This window comes from Rhinichthys klamathensis, unplaced genomic scaffold, assembly GCF_029890125.1.
Source record: "Rhinichthys klamathensis goyatoka isolate OS25496 unplaced genomic scaffold, OSU_Roscu_1.1 h1tg000214l_1, whole genome shotgun sequence".
Taxonomy (NCBI): domain Eukaryota; kingdom Metazoa; phylum Chordata; class Actinopteri; order Cypriniformes; family Leuciscidae; genus Rhinichthys; species Rhinichthys klamathensis.
Genome location: NW_026606739.1, coordinates 6545 through 24209, shown reverse-complemented (window position 1 = coordinate 24209; position 17665 = coordinate 6545). Strand labels below are relative to the sequence as shown.

The following is a 17665-nucleotide window of genomic DNA, read 5'->3' as shown; positions in this document are numbered from 1 at the left end:
CTCTGAAACTATTTCAGAAGATGCTAGGTTACATGGCCTCAGCCTCAGCAGTACTCCAGCTGGGTTTACTGCGCATGCGCCCGCTTCAACATTGGCTAAACACCCACGCGTTTCGCCGGGCTTGGGCCACAGGCCGCCAGCTGATCAGAGTGACTCAGACCTGTATTTCAGCTCTGCAGCCCTGGACAGTGGCCGAATGGTACCAGCGGGGAGTGATGATGGGAGCTGTGTCCCGCCGAAAAGTCATCTCGACAGACGCGTCCAACACGGGTTGGGGCGCGGTCTGCGAAGGCTCACCGGTGTTTGGCCTATGGTCAGTACGGGAAAAGCTCCTTCACATAAATTGTCTGGAAATGATAGCGGTCGAGTACGCGCTCGTGCGCTTCCTCCCGGTCATTCAGGGTCACCACGTTCTGGTCCGTTCGGACAACAGATCTGTGGTATCCTATCTAAACCGTCAAGGCGGCGTCAGGTCCAGAAACCTCTTCCACCTGACAGAACGCATACTGAGTTGGTCCCAGTGCCATCTGCGCTTGCTGAGAGCGACGCATGTGCCAGGCCACCTGAACGACGGCCCAGACAGTTTGTCCAGAGACAATATTCCCCCAGGGGAATGGTCTCTGCACGCTCTAAAAGTCCAGATGCTGTGGCGCCTATTCGGCAGAGCAGAGATAGACCTCTTTGCGTCAGAGGAGAACTCTCACTGCCCAGTGTTTTTCTCGAAGAGCGAGGACGCGCTGACCCAGGACTGGCCCAACCGCCCGCTTTACGCCTTCCCTCCCATCTCGCTATTACCATAGGTAATACAGAGGATCAGGGAAACGCGCTGCTCGGTGCTTCACATAGCCCCGCGCTGGGAGAATCAGACATGGTTTCCGGAGCTTACGCAGCTGTCACTGACAGCCCCGTGGCCCATTCCAGTGAGATCAGATCTCCTCTCTCAAGCTCGCGGCACGATCTGGCATCCCCACCTAGAGCGCTGGGCGCTGCACGCGTGGGTGATCAACGACTACCCGTCGCTTTGCCAGAGGGCGTTATGAACACTATCATACACGCTAGAGCTCCCTCTACGAGAAGACTCTACGCGTCCAAATGGTCTGTGTTTTTAAAATGGTGCACCGACAGAGATCTGGACCCACGGACATGTGGGGTTTCGCCGCTGCTCGTGTTTTTACAAGAGCTATTGGATAAGGGCAGGTCCCTTAGGCAGGTCCCCAGGTTCAGAGCGCAGATCATTTCCCTATCGGCTCTGCCAACATCCGATAGCGAATGTGACGCCAATCTCCTCTGCCCTGTGAGAGCACTGAGATTGTATACTGCACGCTCTGCCTCTTTCAGACGCACTGAGCAGCTTTTCGTTTCGTTCGGGGGGCGCACCAAGGGTCTCGCCGCCTCGAAACAGACACTGTCTAGATGGATAGTGGACGCTATTGCTGCTGCGTATGCATCAAAAGACCTGCCATGCCCTTTGGGCATTAGGGCTCACTCCACTAGAGGCATGGCCTCATCGTGGGCGTGGTCCAGTGGGATTTCCATTCACGACATATGTGTGGCAGCGGGCTCCACCTTTGTCAGATTTTACAATCTGGAAGTACCCGCCCTGCAGGCTAAATTACTAGCGGTCTAATACGCTACAGCTCTCCTGGTGAGCTGCACTGATGGGAAACTCTCCACAGACCGGCACTACTGCTCTGTCTCTCTTCCCGCTATGTGCTTATGTATTGCATTCACACTGGCCCGCGCTTTTGCTGGCCAAAATGCTTTCCCCACTCATAGGGCTCCCCGGGGTTTTTCTCCCCCTGGGCTCATGCTGTGGATGCTTGGCGCGCACGGCGTTGACAATGGGTTCCCGTAGCGTAAGCTAGCTTACACAATACGAGAGAACCTCTCGTAAGAGAACGAATTGGTTACCTAACGTAACCTCGGTTCTCTCTAGATGAGGGAACGAGTATTGCGTAGCCGGCCGTGCTCGCGCCACGAGCGTTTTTCGCTTCATTCTATGAAAACCAGGGAGGCAGCCTTTGGACCACTCTAATATACACTCTAGCCACGCCCAGTTTGGCGGGCTGTGACGTGATGAAGGCGCGAGCGCCTCTCATTGGACGCGAGTTCATTCTGTCCGTCCATAGGCTGCAGCAGTTCCCGCAGAGCGACCAATGAGCTCGCTAGATAGCCCGCTCAAGGTCTGCAGCTGCTGTACTGCGTTGACAATGGATACAAAATTAAGGATAATTTTTTGGCTTCAATAATTCAGAAAAGATTAATCTTTCCCGTAGCGTAAGCTAGCTTACCCAATACTCGTTCCCTCATCTAGAGAGAACCGAGGTTACGTTAGGTAACCGATTCGGTCGTGTGTGTGCGCGTGCGGTTACTAATAGTTGGGGAGTTCTCGCGAGACGCTTCATTCTAAGTAAAAACTCTGTATATGAAGCATCTCGTCTGACTGTTTATTGATAAACGTGCTCCCTTACAGGTACATGAAGCGTACATTTGCACACGTGAATTTTTGCTAGGTATTGTGTTGTATTGTTGGGTTAAGTGCGATACGGGGCGAATCCAATGTAAAACGCTAGAGTTATCAGCTGGGGAGCACGCGGTTCGCGCGCAAATCGTTCATGTGTGTATCGGTAGGGTGATTAAATGTATGCGGTTGAATTTATATAACGTGCCCTGTTTAGTTAAAGGTCGATGTATGATCTGTGTTGTCACGTGTGTTTTATGTGAGATTGGGGCTTGTGAATATAGAGAGTGTCGCTGTTTTAGGATGCGCACTACTTTAAGTGCACTCATTTATTCACGGTGAACTTGGGATGCGTTGATTTAAAGGGGGAAGTACATACGAGCTCATGCACTTGTGTATAACATTATATAAATAATAGAGCTCATGCATTGTTGTGTAATAATTGTTCATTTATTGCCACAAGTCATTCTAAGTAAAAACTCTGTATATGAAGCATCTCGTCTGACTGTTTATTGATAAACGTGCTCCCTTACAGGAGTGCTAACGTTACACGAGCACATGTGAAGAGTTTTAACTCTTTCTAATCTGTGTCAATGGTTCCCACCCCTTTACATATGAATGCAAAACTCCATAGAGTCACTTTATTCCGACATTGTCTAATAATCCAAATGTAGTTGTATAAGTTACTATACTATTATACAAAACAACGGACTGGGAATGGTTTTCAGGCTACAGATATAATATACAGATATACAGAAATAATATTTGTCTCTTCTGTTTTTGTTGCAAAAGATAGCTTATCTAATTATGATAATAATAGTCATTTAAATGAAAAAAATATCTAAATAATATCATGTTATATATACAGTATATATATATATATATATATATAGGCCTATGTGATCCAAAGTAACTAGTAACTAACTACTTGAGTAGTTTTTTCATTGGATACTTTTTTACTCTTACTCAAGTAACTTTTAAGATTATTACTTTTACTTTGAGTAAATATTTCTATAAGTACTTGTACTTTTACTTGAGTACAGGGTTTGGATACTCTACCCACCTCTGCCTACTACAGGACCGATGAGAGTTGCCGATGTCATTCGCAGATCAACGGCTGAGTCAGCAGCCTCCTCCTCCGATGCAGTGGATTGGCAGCGAGGCGTGGGTTACAGATCCACAAATGCTGCGGTTTAATTTGTGTATCGGTGCTGTTGGCTTTGGAATCCCGCGGTCTGTTATTCCGGTATTTCATAATTTTTTACTTGACCTGTCTCCAGAGCAGGCACTGAAATTTCCCCTGCTCACAGAATTCTGGGAAAGCTCATGTCTAAAACGGCAGACAGGTTCTTCTACTGGTATGCCAGCATGTGATGGCACAGAGGACCTGCGTGCATTACAGAACCCGTACACAGACACGTCCCAGTTGAGGATCACTAGCATGGTGTACAAAGCCACATATGCTATAGCTCATGCCCTACATGGCATTGTATGTAACGGAAAGTATTGTGACAAAAACATAAAAGGCAGGTAAGTTTTCAAATAAAAAAATCAAACTGATTTTAAATGAGAGAAAGAAAAAACAAGAACAACTATATATATATATATATATATATATATATATATATATGATAATTCAACAAATTATATTTCAATCAACACAATGTCAAAATACATCTCAATTTTGAATGTCCACCCTGCAGGTTTTTGATCAGCTCAAGCGAGTCAACTTCACCAAAAATAATTATTCTATTTCATTCGATACCAATGGAGACCCCGTGGCCACCTATGAACTTGTGAAATGGCAGCTTCAGGGAGACGGTTCAGGTGATTTTGTGACAGTGGGTCAATATGATGCATCCCAGCCTAAAGGACAAGAATTTAGTTTGAGCACAGCTATCATTTGGAACGATGGCAGGGAAATGGTATACATTGTTTTGTTCTGTTCATGTGTAAGTTAACTGTGAATATCTGTGAGAGCTATGTTCCTGTCTTCTGCAGGTGCCTGTGTTTGTGTGCAGTGAGAGCTGTCCTCCAGGTTCTAGGAAAGCTGTGCAAAAAGGAAGACCTGTCTGCTGTTATGACTGCATTAACTGTGCTGATGGAGAGATCAGCAATGAGACAGGTACTTTGTTTAGGCTTATTCTGCTAAATAAAGAATCCATATTTCTTTGCATCTTGTATGCCCCCAAAAGAAAATATCTGGCTTTTCGGTTCACGGCTGGTCATTCTAACCCACAGTATATTATGGTATTCTCTATCATCTTTTGTCTGTGAGTCCATCGCATTGCCAACACATCTGTGTGTAATTTAACCATTAATTCATTGTCCAGATTCTGTAGATTGTTATCCATGCCCTCCAGAGTCCTGGCCCAACAAAGAGAATGACAAGTGTGTAAAGTATGCGGTTGTTTTGGGGAATATGTATTCAATAATTAATAATTAATAATTATTCATACGGGTTTGAACCAGATACTTATACATGTTAAATCGCCCAATGAGGGGGATAATCTGTTACCTGCATCTGCATTCATATCTATACATCGGATTTTAACCACAAGGGATTATGATCAACCACAGATGTACAGATATTTTACAGACAGGTTAAAATTAGCTCAATTGTCAGAGTAATATTTGTGGGGATTCATTTATGATCGAATCTGCTTGTCCCGCAAAGCCTGATCATTCGATCTCCATCAAACCTCACAAAATTCTTACTTTATAGACTTTCAAAGCTGTTCCCCTGGCCACGAAGTTCAGCTTTTCTGGTCTATAACGACATCTTTTAAGTATCAATAAATTTGTAAAGCCAGTAGCTTTGACCGGAACATTAAAGGGACTTGGATACGAGCAAAACACAACAGAATCAATGAATGTATATAATGAATTTAATAATTGCAGTACACTACGTATACGGTTACTAACGTTACAGGAATAAAATGTATATACAGACAATAACACAACGACAATGAACAAAACACTAAAAGGATCTGAGAGTGAAAGAAACAGGGAGAGAGAGAGGGAGAGAGACTGGAGGTATCAGTGGCAAATTACAGACTTTAACCCTCTGGGGACCAGAGTGTTTTTGGGGCCCTTGGGATGTTTTGACATGCACTGACATTTGTGCTTTTTTCAGTTATTTATAAACATGTTAATGGCAAAGGTGTAAATTCACTCTATATAGCACAAACTTGGCTACCATGATATCTGAGCAACATGTATGTACATGTTTGTATTTTTAATAGAATAATGTTTATGCGTGGTTATTGAAAAAAATAAAAATGAAAGTTGCTGAAATGAGGGCTTGAGACGAAGAACCATATAAGTCCATATTTTCAAATTTTGAATAATGACATTTTTTTAATTTGGACTCTGAATATTATATATATATATTTTTTTTTACTTGAAGATAGACAACAAAAGTTTCACAATTCTAATGAGATAAGATTTTTTAGTATCAATCTTAAAAATAAAAAGTTAGAGTAATTTACATTTCTGGAATGTGGAAGAACAGTATAAGTCCAGTTAATGTGGAATAACAGTATAAGTCCAATTCATCATATCACTTAAACCACTGGAGATTTGATTCCTTTGTCTTAGTTTTAATACAGTAACAGAACCTTAAAGAAAATATTAAACATTTCTTTCTTTCAATTTCTTTTATTTTTTTACCAACATAAATCACAGAACAAAAACACAGACAATACAGTACGAACAATGAACAATACATAGGCCTACTTATAGTACAGAAAATAAACGTCAGTACAAACAATAAACCGTACATACAATCAACAATACATACAAACAATAAACAACAGTAATAACTGTAAACAATACATATTTACAATACAGACATACATCATCATCATTCCTTGCTATGGTTCCATATGCTAGTTTACCATTTTATAATACATTTCATAAATCACCCCATTCATTCATTTACTAAATAAATAACTATATTCCTATTATACAACATAATATAAGGCATACAAGATAAACTACAACTACTATTATGATTAATTTTACACAATATACACAATATACCCCACCTTACCCTGCACATGACCTACACATACCAGGCTACTCTTCGCATTCTAATGCCCCATAAAATGCTTGGGCCTCCGCTGGCATGTAGGCTAGCATTTTCATAAGATCCCGGTGCTTCTCCTTCTTGACGGGCAGAGGGTCCTCATAAGCACGAGCATACGTGGTGGAGAACAAGGGAGCTGGAGGTGGTTGATTCTTCCTCTGTTTGGTGATCAGCCAGGTCTTCCATCCCTCGTAGAGGCTGTGGCTCCCTTTTGGGTGGACACACCATGGATCAGCAGCTGAAATCATGATTCAACAAGAAATTCAATAAAGATTCTTCTTTCACGCACATATCCCCAACACTGTTAATCTCAGAAGACCTACTCTTTTGTTTTTTACCTGTCACTTTCAACCACATCATGGATGTGATTAGCAAGCCAGGTGGACGCTTTAATGTTGCATCAGGGAGCTGCCTGAAGTCCGGACATTTCATCTCAATGACTTTGAATGGATGCTGCTGCCTGGCTCCATGGATCATCTCGGCGACATCGCTGGGGCTGTGGAGTGTGGACACCTTACGCCTCTTGTCCAGCGTGGCAAAGGAACGGTCACAGGGAAGGAAGGAGTGACCAGACACCATGAACTTCTGCTCTATCTGACTGAAGTACCCTCTAGATACGAGCAGATTCCGTTCCTTTGCCTGGACTAGGGGAGCAAAAGATGTTTCTGCCCACTTCAAAAGACAGCTTGCCACCTCGATGGAACCTCTGTGAGCGATGCCCTCATGCCAGAGGCACATTGTAGGAGGATCGTCAGTGCCCATCTCCTGGATACAGAGGTTGTAGTTGGCCAGCTGCCGTTGATAGTACACGTTGGAGTGTGTCAGGTTTGGTGTGAACACTACCCCCTGCATGTCGATACAAATGACATGGCAGTCATCATTGGCTTTGGCCCACTCTGTGTCAGCCTGCAACTGGGTGTACGCTTTTTCAGCTTTCCGGTGGTGAAGCTCACTCTCGGCTGCGATCTTCAACCTTTCTCCTTCTGTTGTAGCAGCTGTTAATTTTAAAAACAGGGCGTCACATTTCGCACAAGTGTCACTTCTTGGCTGCCCAAAACTGAGGTTCTGCTGCTTGAAGATGTCCCTATAGAGCCAGAACTTTGCAGTGGATGTTGGATTGTGTTCCTTGTACAGGCGGAACATGCGGAGCAGGTTTAAATCAGGGCTCAGGTACTCCCTCTCCACATCTCCCTTCATCCGTGAGTAGTGGTTCGGTTGGCGTGGGAAGCTCAAGATATGCTCTCTTATCCCCTCTCTCACTGCAGGATGAATGCTATGAGGCCTAAAAAATAAACACCACAACTCATGAACAAGGGAAATATAATAAACTATGCTGGTCTGTTTTGCACAATTGCATTGTTTCTGTGACCATAAATGTATAATTATAAACATTCCTCTAAACTATAGGATTTTGTTTTTCACATACAGTCATTAAAGGGATACTTCAGGATTTAGCATTAAGCTTTGTATCATTAGAAAACCGAATTCTTTTTAGTATTTTCGAATTACCATGCTTTTCTCCCTCATTTCCCCCTGAGATGAGAGATTTATGTATTTTTTGTCTGGAAAAAATCCTCCGATGACGCAAAAATTGTCATTGTTTACATGCACACCTTTTGTTTCAATCTAACTGAATTTATTCCGATTTGTGAATCTGAATGTAGTGTTTACATGGATGCTAAACATGTGATTGATTGATGTGTGCATTTTAGCATTGCAATCTGGGAGTTGTTGTCTTTCATCCCCATAAATCAAAAATACATTTTCTGGCTTTTAGAAGGCTCCATTCAAAAATAATTTCACATTTCTACTACATAAATGACCCATTTTAAATACACATTAATCTTTCCAGAGCTGAAGTATCCCTTTAAGATCCACATGTTGTAATGATACAAAGAATAATCATACATTACATTTGCATAGCACTTTATCTCTGATATCGATTTCAAAGTGCAAAAATATGTTTCCTGACTGGGCAACAACAGTGAGCTGAATCCTAACCATTACGGTATGTCCACACTGGCGTTATAGGGTGGCAAGGCACCCAACGCTCTATAATGCCAGCGTCCAGTGCACCATTAGACCAGGGAATGTTGTAGGTGTGACAATGGTGCAGCTTTAAAAACTAACAGGACGAGAGCATGAGGTCCTTCAAGATTTGTTTTTTTTTTACTTACCTGTTCTTATGTTTTCCTCTGAAGTCCTCTAATGGAGACCTGACTTTAGCTACCTGCTCTGTTCCCTCAGACTGACTGCCTAACTTTTCTTGAATAACCTTTTCAAAGATAAGTAACTTTAAATAAATATGTTATGGACAATGTATCTAATTAAAATCATGCATGTAATAAAAAGTTAACAAACGGAAAAGGCTAGGCTATATAAAACTTGCCTGTAGGCGACTGTTGGTCAGTTGAAAGACTGACATAAATGTGAGTTTACAAACAGCAAGTCTTTGGCCTCCTTGTTGCACATGGTACTTGAAGGTGTACTTCCTCTTAGTAATCTCAGTGTCAGGCCCACGTGGTCGTCTGCGACTCACCTTGTGCTAGAAGTAAAAAGACATGAAGTAAAAAGACATTTACCATAGCGTAGCAGGCTAGCCGTATTGTAGAGCTGTCAGGTTATGGTCATTAAGTACGTGAGTAGGCTTTGGTTAGGAGAATGAATAAGCCTTTTAGGGCACCAAAGCGCTGTGGTCTGACTGTAATGCACTTGGTGGCCTACTTGATGCTGATCATCCTTCATCCATCCTCACAAAATTTAACATTTACAGTGATCAGGCACATGTGCAGTCTTAGTGAATTGAAGGCATACAGTAGTATTCAATTCACTGGTTATTTCATGGGCCTACATTGTGATGCATTGCATACTGTTGACATGATATGGTCATGAATTGCTTAAGTTAGCCTACCTGCTCCAAACCAGAGAGAATGATAGCGTGCTGCCTCTCATAAGAGACAGCATAAAACTCTGTGAAGAGCTGGAGTTTTCTTTGTTCTGTTAGGCTTGAACACTGCCTGGGACACGTCTCCTTGCACACCTTGCCCTTAACAAAAACAAAGTCACATTAGAGTTTTTTTGTTATATATAGCTATAGAACACTAGAGCTATTAGCAGCTATTAAGGTTACTACCTATAATATATAACGTAACAGCTTACACAATCAATGCATTTTTTTATTATTACCTTTTATTTATTTTATTTATTAAAAAATGAGTAACAAACAAATATAGCATACAATATTACAAAACAAAGTGTTGCATAAATGGTAACATGGGATCCAAAAAGTATATCAAAATATTTTAAACACGTCAATGACTTTTTATTTATTTATTTTTTTTACCAATTTCAGTGAAGACATAAAGCAATCAAAGTCTAATTTTCTCAGCTTTCATTTCGACCCATTCATGACTTGATTCGCTAAACAGTCAGAGCTGTATGAACATTAGTAACGTTAGACGCCCAGTAATATGCCCCCTGACTGTAACCAGCTACGTTACAAAGTAACTGGCTAGCCAGACATCAAACGCAGCTATAATGTTTCGATTCATTTATCCTCGGTTATAAGGAGTAGTAGCCTACAGCATTAATTTCGACCCATTCATGAATTGATCCGTTAAACAGAGTGAGCTTTATGAATGAACTGTAGTAACGTTAGACGACGCGCAGGAGCCTACACGCCCCTCTGACTGTAACAGTAGCTGCTAAGTTAGATACTTTGTATACGGTTCTTTCACTCACCTCTTTCGGTGGACTTTTTCCTCGTTTTTGCTCTCCTCTCCGGTTCACATATGGTTTCCCAGCATCCCTCAAAGACTTCCTTGCTCTGTCCTTCCATTCATTCATGTTCGCTCTCCTTTTTTTGCCGAGGTTTTGCCTTTTAATGTCCGCAGCGGACATGAAAGCAACCGGCGTCTCCATTTTTCGTTAGTGGACATAAACGGTTTTTCCGCGTGAGACTATTTTAAAATTTAAAATACAGAGTTTTGGTCGCGCGAACACACCCCCAAAGTGATTCTGTATACAAAGTGGCACACATACATTCAAGTCACATGGTTATCTCAATTTTTGTTTTTTTGGACTTATACGGTTGTTCGTCGCATGAACACAAATAAGACCACAAAACACATATTGATTATTTCTTCACAAGACTTTTGAAAATTGTATCACATAGCCTAGAATATTTGCTCCAAAACTATGTGAGAATCATCCTGACTACTCATTCAGATAAGTCAATAAAGTCTTTTACATTTTTAATGACGTGTTTTGTTTGAGAAAGCTTTATGCAGGAGGCGTGATCTCTCATTAATATGTGTGGCATTCCACACCTGAGAAAGACAAAGACCCTCCCCATAATGGCCCTATTAGGTGCTATCAGGCCATATCATTACAGGAGCCTTGCACAAAGAATGAGGAGATTTAAAAAAGAATGGCTTTTAGATTGTTTGGATTTATATAAGGAAAATACAGGGTGCATACGTCTGGACACTTCTATCACACACCCTTCACCATATAGACATGGTTTTATTTCAGTTCAAAGTTCAAAGTTAGAGTTGGAAACATCTTGAAAAGAAAATTGTCTTTCTCCATAAATGTCTTAGTTTGATCATACATATTTCAAAGTTGAGGATTCATTATTTTGATATAGCTTGAACAAACACTATAACATCTTAGTTGATTAGTTTATTGACAAAACATACTATATATTTAACATATGAGCAGAAACTCCTAAAAAAAGCTTATTTGATGTCTATTTTAGAGTAAAAACTTTATCCAAAACGAGTCAACGAAATGTTGTCTGTTATTTAGTCTGTAACAGTGCGTATCTGTGCGTTCATTCATTCATTCATTCATTCATTCACACACACACACACACAAACATGATTCACATTTAACAGTATGCTATTTTTCCGTTTACAGACACTACGTTATTCTATATCGCGATTAGAACAAAGCACTTGCAAAAAACACTTACTTCTCAGCTGAATCTGTTCATCCTCGAAGTGAAAATAAACCCAGTGGTAAATGTCCCAGGATTGTTCCTCATATAGCCGCGCAAGACGACAGTAGATTAATCTGACTAAAAAATAATGTGTGTTTTCAGAGTTTATGGGCGTTAACGCGTCTCAATGTGTTGCTTCACATATTTGCGTTTGAATAGCGTGTGCTCTCCGTGGGCGTGTCACATTACCAGAGATAATCAGCTGAGAGAACGATAATGAGACGGGCTGACACGTCTCTCTTTTTATATAGATGACATAAACGGAGAATAATAATTTTAGTTTTGAATCGGATCATTTAAAAGTACAAACTCAAATGATTTAAAAGATATATTGCTTATGGCTGGGTGAATAGTTTTAGCTGAGTTGTGTTGAAGATTAGAGACGTGCTCCAGAAAAAAAGTTCACGGTGACCGAGAGGCAGAACGCACACCCTGTTTATTTTCTTTATTTTACAAAAGCACAATATTTTATTTCGATTGTATGTGGGCACAATAAAAAAGTAGACATTTAACAGATTATTTTCTCATATTTCTTAACTCTATATGAACAGAAATGATGGTAGTACTTTAAGTCTATTTTTCTGCTATGTGAAAAAAAACGAGCAAAACGCGCCCGCGCGTTTCTGGTCCCCAGAGGGTTAAGACCATTGAGAGACACCACGAAAAACACAATCTTACTGGCTCTGAAGACTCGATAAACGCATACTTGCATTTTTGGTTCTTATGTGGCTGAACACGGCTGCGTGAGTGAGCTGCGTGTCTTGTGTGTTCCGTTGGAGTGTCACGTGGTTGCGGCTGGTCCGAGGAGCGCGCATGTGTGGCGTTGGAGCGTCACGTGGTGTGCGGGTGTGTCTGGAGAGCGCGCAATTTCAAAGGCTTAAAAGGTCTTCGACGTAATTTAAAGTTACCAAAGGAATAATTCCGGGGGGGGGGGTGAAAGAAACTATGTAGAACCGATGAAGAAACTATTAAAAGATTCTGGTAATACTTATATGTTGTTGTTATCGACATATAATTTACCCAGTCATTTCAATCTTCACAGTACCAGGTTATAAAGACCAAATATGCCACACATACCATTCTGTTTACCCATGGTATGCAAAATCTGGAACATTAACCCATTCGAGTTTACAGGAACATAGACCAAACACATACAGGAAAATCATGAGATGGGACATCAGATAAATGTTAATACAGTTATCACATGGTTATATATATATAGAATATATATAGGATTACACAGGGTTCATTTCTCCTTCTTAGCAAGAATTAGGAGAAATCACACTCTCTGGGACATTCCAAGGGGGTAATAAAACTCAGTCTTGTAAGAGAACACCCCGTTCTGTGTGTGTGTGTGAGTCTTTGTGTGTGTGTGTGTGTGTGTGTGTGTGTGTGTGTGTGTGTGTGTGTGTGTGTGTGTGTGTGTGTGTGTGTGTGTGTGTGTGTGTGTGTGTGTTGGAGTGTGCTCGTGTCCATCTGGCTTCGCTCTGAGGAGATAGCGATCTTTTTGAGGCCGGACTCCTGGCTGTGAGTGTGTGTGTGTCAAGCAACGCCATTAGGGACAGACTTTCTGTGGACTCGCTGGTGAGTTACTAAAGGCGAGTCGAAGGTTAAAAGCTTTTCCCTCCCCAAACTTAGAATGGTTATGTCATGTGAGCCTGACCAGATACTCTACAAGTGTCTTCCTAAACCAGTGGAGTTTCTCTCTTGGGATGAGATCCTCTGTATCATCCTCACTGTTTTTTCTATGGCCGGGGCTTTGAGCATGGCTTTTGTGTTTTATAAAAACAGGACATCTCCAATAGTAAAAGCCAACAACTCAGAACTGAGCTTCCTGCTGCTCTTCTCACTGACTCTGTGTTTCCTCTCTTCACTTAGTTTCATTGGTCGGCCCACTGAGTGGTCCTGTATGTTGCGTCACACAGCATTCAGGATAATTTTCGTCCTCTGTATCTCTTGTGTTCTGGGAAAAACAATAGTGGTGTTAATGGCTTTCAGGGCTACACTTCCAGGAAGTGATGTTATGAAATGGTTTGGGCCTGCACAACAGAGACTCAGTGTTTTTGGTTTCACTCTTGTACAGATCCTTATATGTGTGATTTGGTTAAAAATATCCCCACCTTTTCCTTACAACAATATGCAACACTACAAAGAAAAGATCATTCTAGAATCCAGTTTAGGATCAGCTGTTGGTTTCTGGGCTGTACTGGGTTATTGGCCTCCTAGCTTTCCTTTGCTTTATTTTAGCTTTTCTGGCCCGAAAGATCCCTGATAACTTCAATGAGGCTAAAATTCATCACGTTCAGTATGCTCATATTCTGTGCTGTTTGGATCACATTTGTTCCAGCTTATGTCAGCTCTCCAGGGAAATTTACTGTGTTTCATTATAGTTTTTAGACTAGAGCAGAATACCAAAAAACATTTAATGGATAAAGTACCATCAAAAGCCCTCTGAGAAATAATGTGTTAAAAATGACACAACCTGTGTTCATTTTTTACACATTCATGGGTGAGTGTAATGATGGCGCAGACGCAGAGGAATTCAATTGCAGCTTTATTGAGAAAGGTCAACAGGCAGGGTAAATCAACAGCAGACAGGATCAACGGAGGGAGCAAAGAGCAAGACGAGTTCACAGGCAAAGGTCAGGGCAGGCAGCAAAGTCCAAAGAGCAATCCGGGTCAAGACAGGCAGAGAACGATCAGAGGTCGAGGTACACAGTCCTAGGTACGATATCAGATCAGCAGACACAGAGATAAACGCTTGGAATTGTAAGCCAGGGCAATGCAATACTTCGCAGATAAGTGGTGTGTGGAAGTGGCTTTTATGTGTGTGTAAATGAAGTGCAGGTGTGTGCAATCAGTGCAGTGCAGGTGTATGGTGTTTGGTGTAATCAGTCCAGGGAGGTGTATGATTGGAAATGTAGTCCAAGTAAACCCAGGAAGTGCGTGGCTAATCGTGACACTGAGTTCCAGGACCACTATTTTTGTGTTAATTTTAACTCATTCACTGTTAATGAGTTTAACACTAGAACGGCCACGATGGTCATTTTGACCGTTTTGAATTTTATATCTGCAATAACTTTGTTGAAAAAATAAATAAAATCCTGCTGGTACCTGACTTTTCCTAAAAGTGTCTGTATTTTCATTTAAAATGTTTTTAATATAAATTACACATAAGGCAATAAAACAAATGAACATATTTACCTATTTCGGCCACAGACGGTCATATTGACCGCACTGAATTTCGCGGTATTCTTTTGTTCTCGCGGTTGACCTTTGTGTATTAGGAAATAATCAGAAGATTCAATTGCAAAATGACAGATATGTTTATTGAGAGCTGGTCAGATGCTGGGAGAGTTAAGGTGTGCAAATGTCCGGTATGAAGCCCTTGGCAGCACAGGGACGCTGGAGTGAGTGCTGAACACGGGATGACACACGGACAACGGATACAGGCAGGGAACAAACACGCAGGAAAAATCCACAACGATCTGACAAAGACTAGGCAACAACAGTAACACTGAAAAGGCTCGAATCGCTGATCAGTCGCAGCTGGCGCGTTGATCAAAGCGGGCGTGCTGATCAGCTGCAATGATCAGCGACCACGCACACATGCACGCACACACACACACACACACAACAAGACGAGAAAGGAGACAGCGAATTCATAAACCGTGACAGTGACTACGTTTACATGCAGCCGATGTTACACAGGACCACTTCCGCCTCTCACCGGAAGTGCATAGCGCGGTGGGGTTTCTGAAAGAGGGGTTGCTGGTTGTGCAGCGGGGCACGTGGACACTAGAGGATTCTGGCAAGGCTTGATTCTGGATCTAAGACCTGAGGACTCAATTTTGCACTGGGTGGAAAACGAAGTGCGACCTTGTTGGTTGGTGAGTCGATTAAGAAGTGGTGTGGGATAGCATCGGCCGACGGCCTGTATAGGTCCGGTAGCGGTGCTGTCTCACAGCTTCTGGTTGATCATTAAACCAATAATCTTGCTAGGGATGGCAGGGAGACAGGTGGATGGGATGGATTACAGTGAAGCAGAGGGGAATGGTAGTGATGAGAGGAGGGAAAGTGATTGGGATGAAGTAGGGAGAATGCGTAGGGATAAGAAGGAGGCTAGTCGAAAAAGAAAGAAAAAAGGTTGTTAGTTCAAATTGGACGGAAAGTGAAGAAGATGAAGGGAAGGAACCTAAAATAAGATTGTTTAATGTAGTGGTACGATTTGAGGGAGAAGGAGGAGTTAAAAAAAATGGATCCACTTAAGTTAACTAAAATAATAAGAGAAAAGGTAGGAGAAGTGAAGTATTTGTAGCGTTGGCGGGGGGAATAAACGGTTGGAAAGACCAAATCGTATAGTGGTAAATAAATAACAAGCTGACTACGCCACCCCTCTTCAGAGAGAGGGGAAATAACTACCCAATGTAAATAGGGCACACAGGTTCGTTACCATGGAGGGCAAAGAGACCTGGATATCAGTACAAAAGTTAATTTATTAAGTTCACATCAATAGGTAAAACTTTCTGGTCACTATAAAGGCAGAATGTCACACACACATGACTCGTACCACACTGTTCATCCACACACACGATAAATGAGAAAATAAAAATAAATAACTGTTAAGATGGCTGAGGCTCACCCGTAGTGGGGTAGGCTAGCTAAGTATCTAATTCAAAAGCCACACGCACACACACACGCACGCCCAGTGAGGTATAAGTGGTTACAAGCGGCAAACCACACTAAGTGCTTGAAGTACCACCACCAGAAGGCAAGAAAAGCTAGCCTCCCAACCCCGGGGTCCATCAGCCTAAAATAAACAAAAACAAGATTAATGAATACACTAAACAAATGATACTAGACACAACTAATAACAAAATTCAGAGTGGTTGGTAATACCAAACACTCACCACAAAGGAACACTAACTTGTAGACAAAACAAGTTCACAAATCACAGGGCAACAACGTTGCAACTTAACACACACATTTCACAATAATCAACATCCAAACTAACCAAAAACAAAGTAAAGAAACATACAACTTAACACACAGGCAGCCAATGATAAGATGACTGAAGGGCGAGCCCACGTACACAACTTCGGCACCTGCAGCGGTGAACAGATCGATGGTTGTAGCAGTGAAGACATACAACAGAAACAGTAACAGCAGCAAGACAGCAGCGGTGTCTAAATGGATTTTATGCAGAAAATGATCAGCCCAACGTCCACATTAAGACGGAGCATCTTCAAAGGAATCAATATCCTGCTAAAAACATCAGACATCAGTTGATTAGCTCAGTTAAATATTAGTTGAAACTTTAAAAGAATAACTTTACATACCAGTTGATCATCACGGAATTGTATAAGCCTACGGTTGCTCACAGCAGCGTACACATAAAAACAAACCAACTGAAAGGAAGAGCACGTAGATTATCGCAAGCTGCACAAGTCTACATTACAAACATTTACCTATAGCCTACCTGGGGGAACGGAACAGCCTGCACATCACCGCGGCGCTGCCAACCAAACACGGCCAGCATTGAATGGTGGCGCACCTGCAACAAGGGGCGGAGCTAACAATGACGCATGACCAGGTGGCATAAACAGTCTTTAAATAGGCCAGGGACAGCGGCCGATAGGCTGCCACATCTATCACTCATGTGACAGCCACAAATAACAGGGCAGGGTCTAACCCGCTCTGCCACAATCTACCCCTAGCATTTGAATCGTCGCCCCGACGATAGACCGACTGCCACTACAGCCAAGAAATTACCTAGTGCCAGGGCAAAAGAGGGGGCAAAGACAGAATTAGACCCAGGAGCCACCATAGTGACACCGTACTTAAAATCATTTTACAGGTGCCGTTATCTAAACAGAACCTCATGCCTCTATAATAAAAATGAACTTGAAGGTTAATGACCCACCGAACAGAACAGAGCCATATTGTCCAATCCCAAATAACCAACATAAGGAATTAAAGGCCCATACACAGCCGGCAGCTACAACCACTAGCACGACTGAAGTCTGTCCAGCCCCCATAGTTCAAAGTTTACAAAAACAACTCCGTAACAGTAGATACTATAGAGCTAGTGTCGACCACGCACGGTACTTAA

General features: G+C 42.1%; 1 pseudogene; it reads left to right on the top strand.

The window, feature by feature from the left end:
- The first annotated feature begins 3821 nt into the window (after positions 1-3821).
- LOC130097272 (extracellular calcium-sensing receptor-like) lies at positions 3822-14008 on the top strand (annotated as a pseudogene).
- Positions 14009-17665: the final 3657 nt, after the last annotated feature.